Source organism: Eurosta solidaginis, chromosome 5, assembly GCF_040869045.1.
Source record: "Eurosta solidaginis isolate ZX-2024a chromosome 5, ASM4086904v1, whole genome shotgun sequence".
Lineage (NCBI taxonomy): Eukaryota > Metazoa > Arthropoda > Insecta > Diptera > Tephritidae > Eurosta > Eurosta solidaginis.
The window spans coordinates 42,107,878-42,122,783 of record NC_090323.1 but is presented as its reverse complement, the minus strand read 5'-3'; the positions used below and the strand labels follow the sequence as shown (position 1 = coordinate 42,122,783).

The window sequence follows — 14,906 nt, the reverse complement described above, 5'->3', positions numbered from 1 at the left end:
GTGTTATCGATTATTTTATCGAATTCTCGCAAAGTAGTATTGCATTGTCATCGGAGTTATACATGTGTGCTCAATCGGACACCGGGAAGTGTATCAAATTTAACTTGCAAGATTCCATTACATACAACAAAAGTGAAACTAAATAAAAGCTTATAATAATAATAAAATTAGATGAAGTATACAGTCTATCAATGCTTAGAATTATGGGATGCCTGAAAACAACCCCGACGGCTGCACTGTACGTAATTTTGCACATTTCACATGTAGACCTGTTGGCAAAGAACATAGCTTTAGCAACTGCAACTATGCTCAAGGTCTCTGGTCAGCTTGAGCGCAGACCATACGGTCATAGAAGTATAGCGTCAACAATTACACTGTGGAACAAATTCAGGTTAGCACGAGTTAGGTCGATTCTGACAGTGAGGGGTGAAAATAGCGGCTAAATTAGAAGACCCGTATCGCGGTGTTTGTTTATGTTAGTTCGAATTTTTTTTTAATCGACCAAAAACGAGGAAAAAGAGGAAGAAGGGGAAGAAATTTATTGCATTTGACTGCAAAGTTCGAAGGTCGATTAAAAAAAATTCGAACTAACATAAACAAACGCCGCGTTACGGCTCTTCTAATTTAGCCCCCATCACTCACAGAGTCGACCTAACTTGTGCTAACCTGAATTTGTTCCACAGTGTTACAGGACAAACAGACTACGTGATTCCGTATAGAGCCAAAATAGAGGTGGATGGTTAGCGCAAGAGTGTCCAAATGGCAGACGAGGCGATACACGTGTACAACAATAGTTCCAAAGTATTGGAAGAAGTGCGGTCTGTGCTATTCTGGGCTCTTCCGTGAATAAACCGATCCTACAAGCTGCCAGATGAACATAGCGTTTTTCAGGCGGAAATATTAGTCGTAACTAAAGTAGTAAAAACACTGGAAGAGAATAGTTTAAACTGCAGCAGCGTCAACTTTTATATTGACAGCCAAGCAGCAATTAAGGCAATGATCTCTTATATAACAGCATCTGGAAGTGTGTAAGATATCCCTGTAAGCAATCCCTGAAAAAAGGGGTAGGGAGAAGCATACATCTATACTGAGGGTAAATGGGAATAGGTGGGAACGAAAAAGCGGATGGACTAGATAAAAAGGGTGCATTTCTCGAAACTTGCTCCGTAGACGTCCCAGTTATATTTAAAAAAAAAAAATGCAAGGCGCGAAAATTAATTTTATCTACAAATTGGCGGAACGGGACCTATATGTTTTATGCCGACTCCGAACGACATCTGCAAGGTAGATGAATTTTCACTCATAAGCTTTTCATTACAGAAATTACCCTTTGGCCCAGGTAATGTTCCCATGGGTGCCGGAATTTGGCAGAATAGAACAAATCCCTACTGTTTAGGGGAAAAAACAGAAGAAATATTGGAGAGGAGACGAGAAGAAAAGGGAAAAGGAAAAGGGCGGGTGTTGGAGCCAATGTTAGGAAAATAGGAAAAGTAAGAGGAGAATAAACAGGAAAAGATGGAAGATAAGAGTCATAGGAAGAAGAATAAGGAAATGTATATGGAGAGGATATAGGAATAGGAATATAAATAGGAAGGCGAATAGGACTGGATATGGAGTAGGAATAGGCTTAGGAGTATGAATAGGAATGAATGAGAATAATAAAAGGTATAAGAATGGCAATAGAAATAGGAATAGGAATAAGAGTAGGAATAGAAATAGAAAAAGGGATAGGAGTAGGAATAGGAAATGGGAAAGCATCAAGAAGAGCAATAGCACTAGGAATATTTAATTTAATTTATTTGGATTAAAGTCGACACAGACACAATGCGGTCGACTACTAAGATACATAAAATATAAAATTAATGTTACAATTAAAAATAATTAAGTTCAACCATACATATGAAAGAAAGTACAAAATATCAGGCCAGACGTGATAGTATTGAATTATGTAACTCGGAAAACGAACATTCAAAACTGATGCATTTATACAAGTTGTTGTAGTACGAACACCAGCTTCGCAGTGGATTATTTTTGGTAAAATTTTGCCGGCAAAGTGGTAAATAAAAAGGCACAAAGTGCCTGGGCGTTCTACCAGGAACAGCAAAATTTAGTCGACTAACAAGATCAGATGAATCGATCTCGCCCATAATGAGCTTGTGAATGAACATTACCCCGAGCAAAGTTCTTCGATTTTCTAAAGTTGGCAGATTTATAAGGAGAAGCCTATTTCTATATGGTGGCAAATGCACACTAGAATCCCAGTTAAGACCACGTAGTGCAAATATAATGAATTGCTTCTGTACTGACTCAATACGCTTTATAAAGTTTTGATACCCTGGGCACCAGACACACGAACAATACTCTAAGACTGGTCGTACCAAGAGCTGTGGATAAAGAACTCGAAGACGCAGGATATACGTGGAATGACATCACAAGAACTGCACCTAACAGAATAAGATTTAAGTCGGTGGTCGAGGCCCTATGCTCCAATAGGAGTTGAGGAGGATGATGATGATGATGGTGGTCGTACCAACGATGTGTAGAGGGTCTTAGTCAGATACGGATCATTAAAATCCTTAGCCCATCGCTTCACAAAACCGAGTATACCCGTTGCTTTGCTTACCATTGATGAAATATGCGTAAGTCAGTTTAGGATCAAAAAGAACGCCTAAATCACTTACGACAGATATACGCTCCAAAGGCGTGCTGTTTAACGTATACGATGTCAAACTTGGCTTCACTCGGTGAAATGTCATTAGCTTGCACTTCGAGCAATTCAAAACTAGTAAATTTGCAGTACACCAGCATTGAAATGAGTCCAAGTCTGAAGGCAAGTATGAGTAACAAAGTTTAACATCATCTGCATACATAAGAGTTCGGGAATGTATGAGAGTTTGTGGTAAGTCATTTATAAACAAGGTAAAAAGTAACGGACCCAAATGACTACCCTGAGGTACACCAGACGTTACATCAAACAACCTAAAAATACTGTTTTTAAACAAAACTTGTTGAGTCCGATTCGCGAGATAGCTTTCGAGCCATGCAAGTAAATGCTTCGGAAATCCAAGTAAATCAAATTTGTAAACTAAAGATCTCTTCCATGTTTGAGTCGCTCAAGCTAATCCAATTTACCGATGGTAAGTTGAAACCACCAAGAACGACTAAGCGATCTTTGTCTCGCAACTGAGAGTACAAGTTTCGAATAGCTAAATTATGGCAATTGTAAACATACATATCCGACCGGTGCGGAATATATGAGCAACAAATATATAAGCTAAAACATCGCAGTGAAATCTTTACTGCTATAAACTCAATATCAAATGCGTTGTTCGACAACAGAATAGGACAAGGAATAGGAATAGAAACTGAATCAGGAATAAGAATAGGAAAATGAGTAGGAATATGTACAGGGATAGGAATAGGAATTTTTTTTTTTTGGAGTTTTACCAGCGACAGAACTATTCGATGAAATCTTATTACTGAGGAAATGGAGAGAGAGGGAACAAAAATAAGCAGCTAGTGTGCGTTCAGGCAGAACGATGTCTGCGAAATCGTCTTGTATCGATGCCATGGATGAACCCTATAGAACGTTGAGTTCTCAAAAGAAGCACCACGATAAAGTTAAGAGGACACCTAAGTTTCTTGCGATTACCCAGCCTTTATTGGAATCGGAATTTTAAATCAGATATTAAGACGGATTTAACTGCGTTAGCCGGTCAATTTCATCATTCTTTTAGAACTGGTTTAAGCTAAAAAAAAAAAAGATCCTGTAATAGCCGTAATGAGGTTTCCTCTTCATAAAAATTAAAACTTCAGCAGATTTTTTGGTGCTATAAAATAATCAAAAAAAGTGCCTTTAATTGAACTTTAACGCCACATTACATATTGAGATATACGTATAAAAATATGAATTCATGCGTTATACATATTAATTGATTGGATTATTAATATAACCATATTTTTCATAGCTTTCCTTGCTTTCACTGCTGCTGCTGTCGCTGTCGTTGTCATTATCGGTAGCACTGCCAAACTTAGTGTTCTTCTTTGATGTTTTGTATTTACGTTGACGTTTCCTGCCTTGACCATATAACTCTTCACTGGATGCGCTGTCATCTATGAATGATGGTTTTCTTCCATACGGACGTTGTCCTGGGTACACTGAACCGAAATTACCTAAGGATGCTTTGTTCCTTTCTGCTGATTCGTATGAGGGTTTTCTTCCATACGGACGTTGTCCTGGGTGCAATGAACCGAAATTACCTAAGGATGCTTTGTTCCTTTCTGCTGATTCGTATGATGGTTTTCTTCCATACGGACGCTGTCCTGGATACACTGAACCGAAATTACCTAAGGATGCTTTATTCCTTTCTGCCGATTCGGATTGAACATTGCTGATGGGATTATCTATAACGACCATATCGTCTACTTCCCCTACAGCTGCAGCGTCACCCTGTTGGGCAGCGGCAAAGATCACGCTAAGGAGTGTGAAAATAATCAAAGTACGCATATTGATTTTTGTTCTTTTTTTGTTTTCAGTTTTCAAACGCTTGCAATGAACTGTTGGTACAATGTGTAGAACCTCGCCTTTATATACGTTTTGGAAGCTTAATTTGGTTGATTATTGACTAATGTTAATGAGTGTTTTATTGTTTTCGCTAAAATTTAATAATAAAGAGCGAAAACACCTGCGAAAACGTTCAAATATTGATTGAATCAAAAATATGAAAACAAGGGAATAAAAACAAAATTATGTGAAAATATTTATTTATGGCCATGACCTCAATGAGTGATACGCCTGGAAATATGTGACAGTGAAATGGAAACAATTGCTACAGATAAAGTGGTATAGGTGCAACGACCCGAAAGATCGCCGATCTCTACCCCAAATTTTCAGCGTTCGCTACGCTAAAACTCCATCGCCTAGAATCTGTAAAACAACATCAAGTGCACAGAAAAGTATGCAACATTTAGTGTCATTCAAATAAAAAAACTCCAAACGAAATGATTAGCGTCAAAGGAAGCGCGATCGTTACTCTGAATGTCTGAGGTTCTATCCGATGTGCCGCCTCAAATATCTACTTTGTTGCAGCCCAAACACACAGACTTACTCCTTTGGCGCTTAACTCCTTAAAGAAATTTCTCTGTCTTACAACTACCGTTAGTCAATTCTGCCTTGACACCGGGCGCCAATAAAAGATTCTTCTTACTTCACGAGCCGAACTCATGCGCATCTTGCGCAACCAATATAAAAGCCTGATAGCAACTGCCGGTAATGCAGTCCAAATATTCACAATAGTGCCATAGTACAAATAGATTTATTTGTGTGCTCACAATCGTTTATTTTTGAAAAAATATTTTAATAAAATATAGCTAAACAAAATGACTACGACCAAAATTGCCCAAAGCTCGCTAATAACCCGAATCTCCATCTTTACAACCAATACTTTATTTATTGATTTGGATTCCAAATAAGAGCGAAAAAGGAACCCGTACATAAAAACAGCAATTAGAAATAATATATTTAGTACTTCCTCTTCGAACAAGTATTTCAAGGGAGAAGGCCTTTGGCCGTTGCTTGATTGAGGAGATCCTCCTATCAGATACCACTACCATCTTGGTAGTCAATTTGATGCCATGCACGAATGTAACTGTGGACTGAGGGTTTAGACTATAGATTAGACTATAGAGTATATAAACGTTCTTCCATTCGTGTTTCACTGGGATTAACGGAATAAAATATCCCACATTGCGCAAATTTCCGCGTATGGGCTCCAGAATATCAGATTTTTGTAAACCGAATTTCCCTCCACGGCTGGATTGCATTAATCCTAACAGCATTGATCCCTTGCCTGAAGCTTCGGTTAAGGTAACCAGATCTTCCGCGAACATTTCTTTCGAAGACTGTAAAGCGCATCTAATTTTATATTAACTTGTGTAACTTACGGCTGGTATGAAAGGAGACTTATAATATGGACTAGGGCTTTATTTTTCGATAAATAGTTACCGCCCTAATGGTGTTAGTCCGTAGATTATTTACTGAGTGCGTTCTTTTTGCGCTCGCTATATTTTCTCGGTAAAAAATATAATATCTCTTCGGTCTTCGCTTCGGATAACTGTTGCCTATACTTCTCTTTCTGCTAGGGCAGATTGTACTCGTGAATGCAGTATGTCGATATTTCGCATCGTAGCTTAAGTTTTTCCGAGCTCTCTGTATTCCTATAATACCCACGACGACGCTCAGTGAGAAAATGTTTGATTACATCCCTTCTTAACATGGACGCATATGAGCCATATGCGGAAAAAATAGCTTTACGACGGATTGTAGCGAGGCATAATTTACAAAAGGTATAATATTTGTCGATGCAGTTCCTATATAATATTCCTAGTCATTCGTAATCAACAACATCAGCGCTAATGTAGTAGACGTTGTATGATAGAATAGAATTCTAAGCCGTCCCTGGTCTACTCATTTCCAGATGTTGCTGTTGTTTTTCACACACATGGACATATTTTCCAAAAGGGCCATGTTTAAATCAGCGAAGCCGAGTTGGAAACACAGAAAATCTCAGCTATTCCAGCTTCATCAAGGTAGCGCGTAGAAAATTTTCAACAGTTTCCTCCTCCTCAATGCCGGCAACTCAGTAAAGAGTAAAAACTTATATCTTACATGTCTTGCTTAAAAGTCACACACCCTATATCTGAATAGGCGGATGGGATTTACTCTATTATTTGAACGTCCTCAAGGTAGATGTAGTAAAGAGCTTAAACTAACTACAAACACAGCTACCCCCAAAGCCGTATAATAATCCTAGCGAAGACCAGGCTGAAGCACAAAAAGTGTCCGCCCTGCCATCGTCCTCTAGACAGGAGGTGCAATAATGTGCAAAAAGTTACCGCTTGCCCGTCCGTTTGAATTACCTCACTCCTAATCCTAGCTAGGAGTAAGCAGACGTATAGAAAATGCTCATTCTTGGGCATCCTTCGCAGGACTGGAGAGGTAGTAAAGCGTTCAAAATATTTGTCATGGCCGCAACAGTTCCTCTTATTCTTTTTTGCTAAGAATTTGATTGGAAGTCGGCCTTATGTGGCTGATGCCAGTCTCAGCGCACAACCCTAGCTACGGGATAGATAGCACAATGCACAACATTTTGATGGACAGGCCTTGATAAAATACATAGGTTGGGCCTCAAGCCAAATATGTGGGAATGACCTAGCAGAAGCTCCCTCTGCAGCTTTCGGAAGCACTAGAACGTAATATTAAAATAAATAAAAGTCTCTAACGAAAAAATTGTTTAACTTGCGTTTCTCATTAAGAGATTTCAGAATTGTCACGACTGACTCTAAGAAGATTTCTGGGAATTTATGCCTGATATTTTCGAACTTAATCTCATCCGCACTCTCCTATTGCGAAAAAGGAACGTGTCCGATGTAACATAAAAATATCAGAGCTAGTAAAGTTCGTATAGGCGTGATTCTGGATTTCTTAATGGTACCAAATCTATCTTCGCTTCGAAAACTTCAAGGCACCCCATGGTAGCTCCCGACAACCCTTCAACGCTTCAACCTTCCAAATTTTCAATACAGCCCCAAAATAGTTCGGTAATACCACAATGAATTGCACTCGTAAAAAAAGAAATTCCGCCGAGTTTGTGGGGCTAAAAAAAGCAAAAGGAACTATTTATTTCTCCATTAGCGGAATACTGCTACATATATACATACGCAAGCATGAATGTAAACGTCTTATACTAAAGAAATATATGAATTTAATTATCCTCATATTCAGCATTTTTGGTATCATCATCCTCGTCCTCCTCACTATCAGCCGCCTCATTATCAGCCGCCTCCATATCGGCTTCCTCATTGTCTACAACATTGATAGCCTCATCATTACCATCTTCAGATTCAGCGTTATTCCTATAATCATCATTGTCCTCCTCACCATCAGCCGCCTCATTATCAGCCGCCTCATCATCAGCCGCCTCATTATCGGCTACCTCATCGTCTACAACATTGCTAGCCTCGTCATCATCTACAACTGGTGTTTCTGGTTCTTCTGGAGCCGCTGGTTTCTTTCCACACGGACGGCGGTGGAACAATGAGCCGAGATGACATAAGTGTCCTCTGATTGGAGGCAATCTCTCAGCGACTGTATCTTCGTCGTCTTCTCCTGAGAAAAGGGCTTGAATTTTTTTGATTCCTTTATCTACAGCACCGATAACATGTAAGATTCCAGGCTCATGTACAGCTGCTGCCTCGCTCTTTTGGGCGGCTGCGACAATCACGCTGAGAAGTGCAAAAATAACCCAAGTACGCATATTGACTTTTTTATTTTTTGTTTTTAGTTAACTTTTTTTTAGTTTACTTCGATTAGACTGATGCTTGAAGTTGCAGAAGATCTACTTTAAATACCTTTTATAATATTCGTTTCGTATATAATTTTTATTTACTTACATGCTTTAGTTGTTCTTGACTAACCAAAAACAAAAACTGTTTATTTGCAAAAATGCAATAAATTTAACACCTGCCAAAACGTCCAAAAGCCTTAGTATTGATTTAACGAAAAAATATGTTGAGTAACAGAAGAAGAAACCTTTTTGTTGTTGTCATGAATCACCAATGAGTTTTCGACCCAACTATTGTTCATTGTTAATTCATCATTCATTAATTGGGAAAAATTTGGGAAGTATTATCTATGTAGATGGTCTTTAGCCAGATGTAAATTCGGAACATTCCGGTAACAAGCACCATTAAGGTATATAAGCCCAACGGGAATTATTTAATATGAATACACTTAACCGTCTAGGAGATCCTCCACTGAGCATAGTCCGCTAAAAAACAGGATACGGGTAAGTGAGGTTTACAATTTGGTTGAAGAAGTTAGAAATTGCGCTGGCATCGCCTTGAAAGTGTTGTATAAGGAGTATGCCTTAGGAGTTTTCTTAGACATTGTCGGGGCTTTCAGCAATGTCTGTAATTGGACGTCTTAACTACATTGAAATACATCCATCCATAACAAGATGAATCGGGTGCATGTTAAACTGCAGGAAGATTACCTCACAATGAGGGTTTAACGATGCCACGAAATCAGGGTACAGGGCCATGCCGTGGGGCGGGGGTGCTGTGGACGCTGGTGATCAACCAACTGCTCAGGTGATTTGATGAAGGACCCGTCAAATTTACGGCCAACGCGGAGACGTTGCAATTGTCACAAGTGGAAGATGCCTTCCTACATTTTGCTCTTTGATGGGTCGGGCGCTTCGGGATATACATACATACCTGGGCATGTAATTTCAGGTTGCCCGTTAAAGCGGAAAATACGGATATGGTCTTGTTTACCAAGAGGTATGAGGTCCCAAATTGTACCAGGCGTAAGCTAGGAGGGTGGACCCACGAGAAACCTTCCAAAAAATTTCCAGAAATTTTCTAAACCGTAAGTTGTCGTGGAAGCTCAACTAGGAGAGAGAGTGAAAAAGGCCTCGACGGCACTTTATGCATGTAAAAGTATGCTGGGGTTTACTTGGGGTTTATCGCCATATTTACAGCGATTGTAAAGCTTACACTATGGGGTCTTTGTGTTGTGGACAGCCGAGAAAAAGAACCTCATACTTCAGAAATTAGATGGAATATGCAGGCCATCAATGCTTAAAATTAGATTTCAAAAAATAAAATGCAAGGCGCGAAAACTTCGGAGTTTTTGCCGTATCACTGCCGAGGGGTGACCTCGCTTAGAAAAGGGTTTTTTCTAATTAGATTGGGCGAGATTAAAAGAAGGCGAGAGCTGCACATGATCGACCAAAAGGGAAAAGCGTGGACCCAAACGCGAGCCTGTAAAGCGTCGTAGATCATGTGTAGGCCCGTGAACCTTAGACTAACAAAGTTACTCCTAACGATCGAGCACGTTTTGTGCTAATGCCTTGCGCTTGACAGGCTAATACTCCAGCTATTAGGAGTGATACAGCTGTCAGATCTAAAGGCATCTGGTATTTGCGAAGAGTACAAAATGTATCGATTTATTACCGAAAAGTTATCAATTGTTCATAGGAAAGTTATCTTAAATTTTTTGAAAAATGTATCGACTTGTTATCGAAAAAGTGTCGATATATTATGGAGTGTTACTAATTTGTTAACGGCGTGTCATCGATTTGTTATAAATTTTTTATTGAAAAGTTATCTATTTTTATCGAAAAGTTGCCAACTTTTATCGAACTTTTATCTAGTTTTTATCGATTTGTTATCAAATTCATTGATTTTTATTGATAATTATAAATTTCTCAAATTAATTGATTTATTATCGATAGTTATCGATTTGTTATCAAAAATTCAGAAAAAGTCATAGATTTTTAATGGAAAAGTTATCGATTCACTATCGAAAAGTTATCAATTATTCATAGGAAAGTTATCGATACTTTTTTCACAAATGTATCAATTTGTTATCGAAAAAGTCTCGTTATGCTATCGGGGTGTTACTAATTTGTTAACGGCATGTTATCGATTTGCTATCAATAATTTATCGTTTTTTTATCGAAAAGCTGTCGGTTTACTATAAAAATTTTATCGAATTGGTATCGAAAAGTTATCAAAAGTTATGGATTTTTAATCGGGGTGTTACCAATTTTTTGTCGACGTGTTATGAATGCGTTAACCACGACTGATCGATTTGTTACTAAAGGTTCAATATAAAATGGATGACACATCTATAAGCCGTCGATAACAAGCCGATGACTCGGCGATTACAGGCAGAAAACAAGCCGATAATTCAACGAAGTTCAGCGCAAAAGGCACGAAATTTTTTGTTTCTGTTAAAGTTACCACTCTTGTGGTTTAACTTTAACCAGTGGGCGAGCTCGAAATAAATTAAACGCATTAAATTTCTACACGTACACCTTCATTCTCACGCATTGAGCTTCAGAAGTACTTGGTACACAAACATTTTTAAACGGTTTTATTAAGCTTGACTCAGTGTAGCGAGCGAACAGAATTTTGTAATTGAAATTTAAGTAATTTCCCGATAAGCTATATGCTTGAAACTTGAAATATAGTTCAGAACCCGAAGACAATGCATAATAAAAATAAAATGTAAGGCGCGATAACATCCGAAGCGAGATGGGGGATTCCCCGGGCTCGGGGTTTCTCAGGGGCCCGCGATTTAGAGGTACTAAGGCCTTTATTGCCTACCATGTCGTCTGTGGGAGGGTGGAGCCGTGTACAGAAGTCCACGAAAGTGGGGAAAGCTTCTGACCGCCATTCACATGGGAATAGCCAGAGCGACTCTTTTGCATGCGGTTCAATCAGCTCACTACTGCCGGTCGCTTGCGGCCAAGTATCATCTGGGTAGCCGCTAAACATCCGTTTAGCGGTGAGCTAATGTGAGAGGGCGAAAACCTGGCTAGGCCACTCTGACATAATCGGTTTAAGGGCTAGCCGGGAGAAATCTCATCGGCAGCGTCTGTACACCTCTAGGTGCGGCTGCAAGCAGGCGTCTGTCTTGTAGAAAGCGACTCGCTATATAAACGTGCCAAGTAATATTTTCACCTCCGCTGAGCGGCTTGTGCGCTGGGCTTGGGACCCGCCACGTAGAACCATACTCCAATGAAATATAACAACAAGCCTCGGATAAATACACTCTCTATTGATGACGACCATGGCAAACGTTTGAAGGACAATGAATTGAGGACATGCACCTGGAACGTCCGCTCCCTGAATGGGATTGGTGCAGATGCCCGGCTGGTTGATGTCCTCGTCAAAGCTAAATCTGACATCACCGCCATCCAAGAAATGCGTTGGGCGAAGCAAGGAAGAAATAAGATCAAAAATTGTGATATATATTGGAGTGGCCATACGAATAAACGCAGTTTCGGCGTCGAATTCGTGGTGGGAGAGAGACTTTGTCGCCAAGTTCTGGCGTTCACACCTGGGGACGAACGTCTCGCCGCTATCCGAATAAAAACAACATTTTTTAATATCATTCATCTGCGCCCATGCGCCGACAGAGGAGAAAGACGATGAGGTGAAAGACACTTTTTATGAACAATTAGAACGCACATACGAGCGCTGCCCCTGTCACGATATAAAAGTCGTGCTTGGTGACTTTAACGCCAAGGTGGGCAAAGATGGTGTTTTAGCCCTACAGTCGGAAAGTTCAGCCTACACAATGAAACTTCTCCTAACGGACTGAGGCTGATTGACTTTGCCAGTGATCGAAACATGGTCAAATCCGGCACGAGGTTCATGCATAAAAAGATACATCAAGCTACATGGCTGTCTCCTGATCGAAATACTCGCAATCAGATCGATTACGTTGTGATAGACGGATGGCATGCCTCCAGTGTTTTAGATGTGCGCACGATCCGAGGACCTAACATCAACTCGGACCATTATCTCGTTGCAGCCAAAATACGCACCCGCCTCAACGCGGCTAAAACCAAGGAACAAAAAACACAAAGGAAGCTAGACGTCGAAAAGCTTCAATCAAAACAGACTACCAATGATTTCGCAACTCGACTCTCACACCTGCTCTGTGAGAGCACAATTCATCCTGAAGGAATACAGGAGCAGTGGGAGCATATTTCCAAAACACTTCGTACTGCCGCCGAGGAAAAAATTGGTTACCGGCGACCACGAAAAAACAACTGGTAAGATGAATAATGCCTACAGGGCTACGTTAAATGCAAGCGCGACAAGAGGAGTGTGTATACGCTACCGTGAGTTGAAAAAGGAAGCGAGACGCCTTTTCAGGAAGAAAAAAGCAGAAGCAGAAAGGCGTGAGTGCGAGGAGCTTGAAGTGCTAGCCACCAGGAATAACGCCCGAAAATTTTACCAAAAAATACGGCGACAGACGGAAGGTTTTAAGGCCGGGGCAAACTCCTGTAGGAACGGAAACGACGGCCTTGTAACTGATGTCCAGAGAGTGCTTAGATTATGGAGGGAACACTTCTCTGTTCTCCTAAATGGAGGCAGCAATTCACCGCGCAGAGATGAAGAACTCGATCCCGCAATCGATGATGATGGAATATAAGTCCCCCCGCCCGATTATGACGAAGTTAGAATAGCAATAACCAGATTGAAAAACAACAAGGCCGTGGGCGCTGATGGATTGCCTGCGGAGCTATTCAAGTACGGCGGCGAGGAGTTGGTAAGGCGCATGCAGCAGCTTCTTAGCAAAATATGGGCGGAAGAGTGCATGCACGACGGTTGGAATCTAAGTATTCTTTTCACAGTCCACAAGAAGGGGGATACTGCAAAATGCACCAACTATCGTGGAATCAGCCTTCTCAATATCGCATATAAGGTCCTTTCAAGTGTATTGTGCGAAAGATTGAAGCCCACCGTGAACCGGCTTATCAGTGCGGCTTCAGACCTGGTAAATCTACCATCGACCAGGTTTTCACAATGCGCCAAATCTTGGAAAAAACTGTGAAAAAAGAATCGACACACATCACCTCTTCGTCGACTTTAAAGCGGCCTTCGACAGCACGGAAAGGAGCTGCCTATATGCCGCTATGTCTGAATTTGGTTTCCCCGCAAAACTTATACGGCTGTGCAAAATTACGTTGAGCAGCACCATCAGCTCAGTCAGAATTGGGAAGGACCTCTCCGAGCCGTTCGAAACTAAATAAGGTTTCAGACAGGGTGACCCCCTATCGTGCGATTTCTTTAATTTGATGCTGGAGAAAATTATACTAGCTGCAGAACTTAACCGCACTGGAACAATATACTATAAAAGCGTGCAATTACTGGCATATGCTGATGACATTGATATTATCGGTCTAAACACCCGCGCTGTTAGCTCTGCTTACTCCAAATTGGAAAAAGAAGCGGTAAAGATGGGTTTGATGGTGAATGAGGACAAAACGAAGTACCTGCTGTCATCGAGCAAAGAGTCAGCGCATATGCGCCTTGGCAACCACGCTACTCTTGGCAGCCATAATTACGAAATAGTAAAATACTTCGTTTATTTGGGAACCAGCATCAACACTAGCAACAAAATCAACACTGAAATCCAGCGAATAATCAATCTTGCCAATAAATGCTACTTTGGACTAGGTAGGCAATTGAAAAGTAAAGTCCTCTCTCGGCGAACGAAAATCATACTCTACAAGTCACTTATCGTACCCGTCCTGCTATATGGTGCAGTAGCATGGACCATGACAACAGCAGATGAAGCGGCTTTGGGAGTGTTCGAGAGAAAAGTTCTTCGAAAGATTTATGGACCTCTACGCGTTGGCGATGGCGAGTACCGAAGAAGATTTAATGATGAGCTGTACGAGCTATACGCAGACATCAGCGTAGTCCAGCGAATTAAAACGCAGCAGCTGCGCTGGCTAGGCCATGTTATGCGTATGAAAGATGATGATCCGGCCAAGAAAGTGTTTCTATCGGAACCCGCCTATGGAAGCAGAGGTAGAGGGCGGCCCCCACTCCGTTGGAAGGACCAGGTGGAAAACTATTTAAACTCCCATGGTGTGACCAATTGGCGCCGGTTGGCGGAGTTGTACAAAAATGTTTTACTATTTTCAGCAGCACCCCACAACGATGGGACATCCTCAAAAAAAATGTGCCGAGCTCTCTTCATAGTCTTTCAGCCAAAAGCCAAATTTGACTGCGCAAGTATACGGCGATGTTACCGGCATTCTCAAGTACATCAACAAGTTCGAATATATCTTGCTGTCCTCAATTTGGTTCAAAATAGTGACTACCATTAATGAAAGAAACGTGGTCCTCCAAGCTAGAGACGTCACCATAGATGTTGAGGTCCGACATCTAGATGCCTTAGTAGCTAATTTGAAGTTGATCAGGAACCAATGGGAAACAATTTTTAACGAACGCAAAAGAGTTGCTATTCAATTGAACATCTCGCCAAAGTTTCCGGACATTCGAAAGAGAAAACCCAAAAGACGTTCTGAAGA

At 40.7% G+C, this 14,906-nt stretch overlaps 1 protein-coding gene across 5 annotated transcripts in view; it reads right to left on the bottom strand.

Moving 5' to 3' along the window:
* Positions 1 to 14,906, bottom strand: part of Sytbeta (Synaptotagmin beta) — a 381,108-nt gene that overhangs the window by 320,873 nt on the left and 45,329 nt on the right. The window lies entirely within an intron of this gene.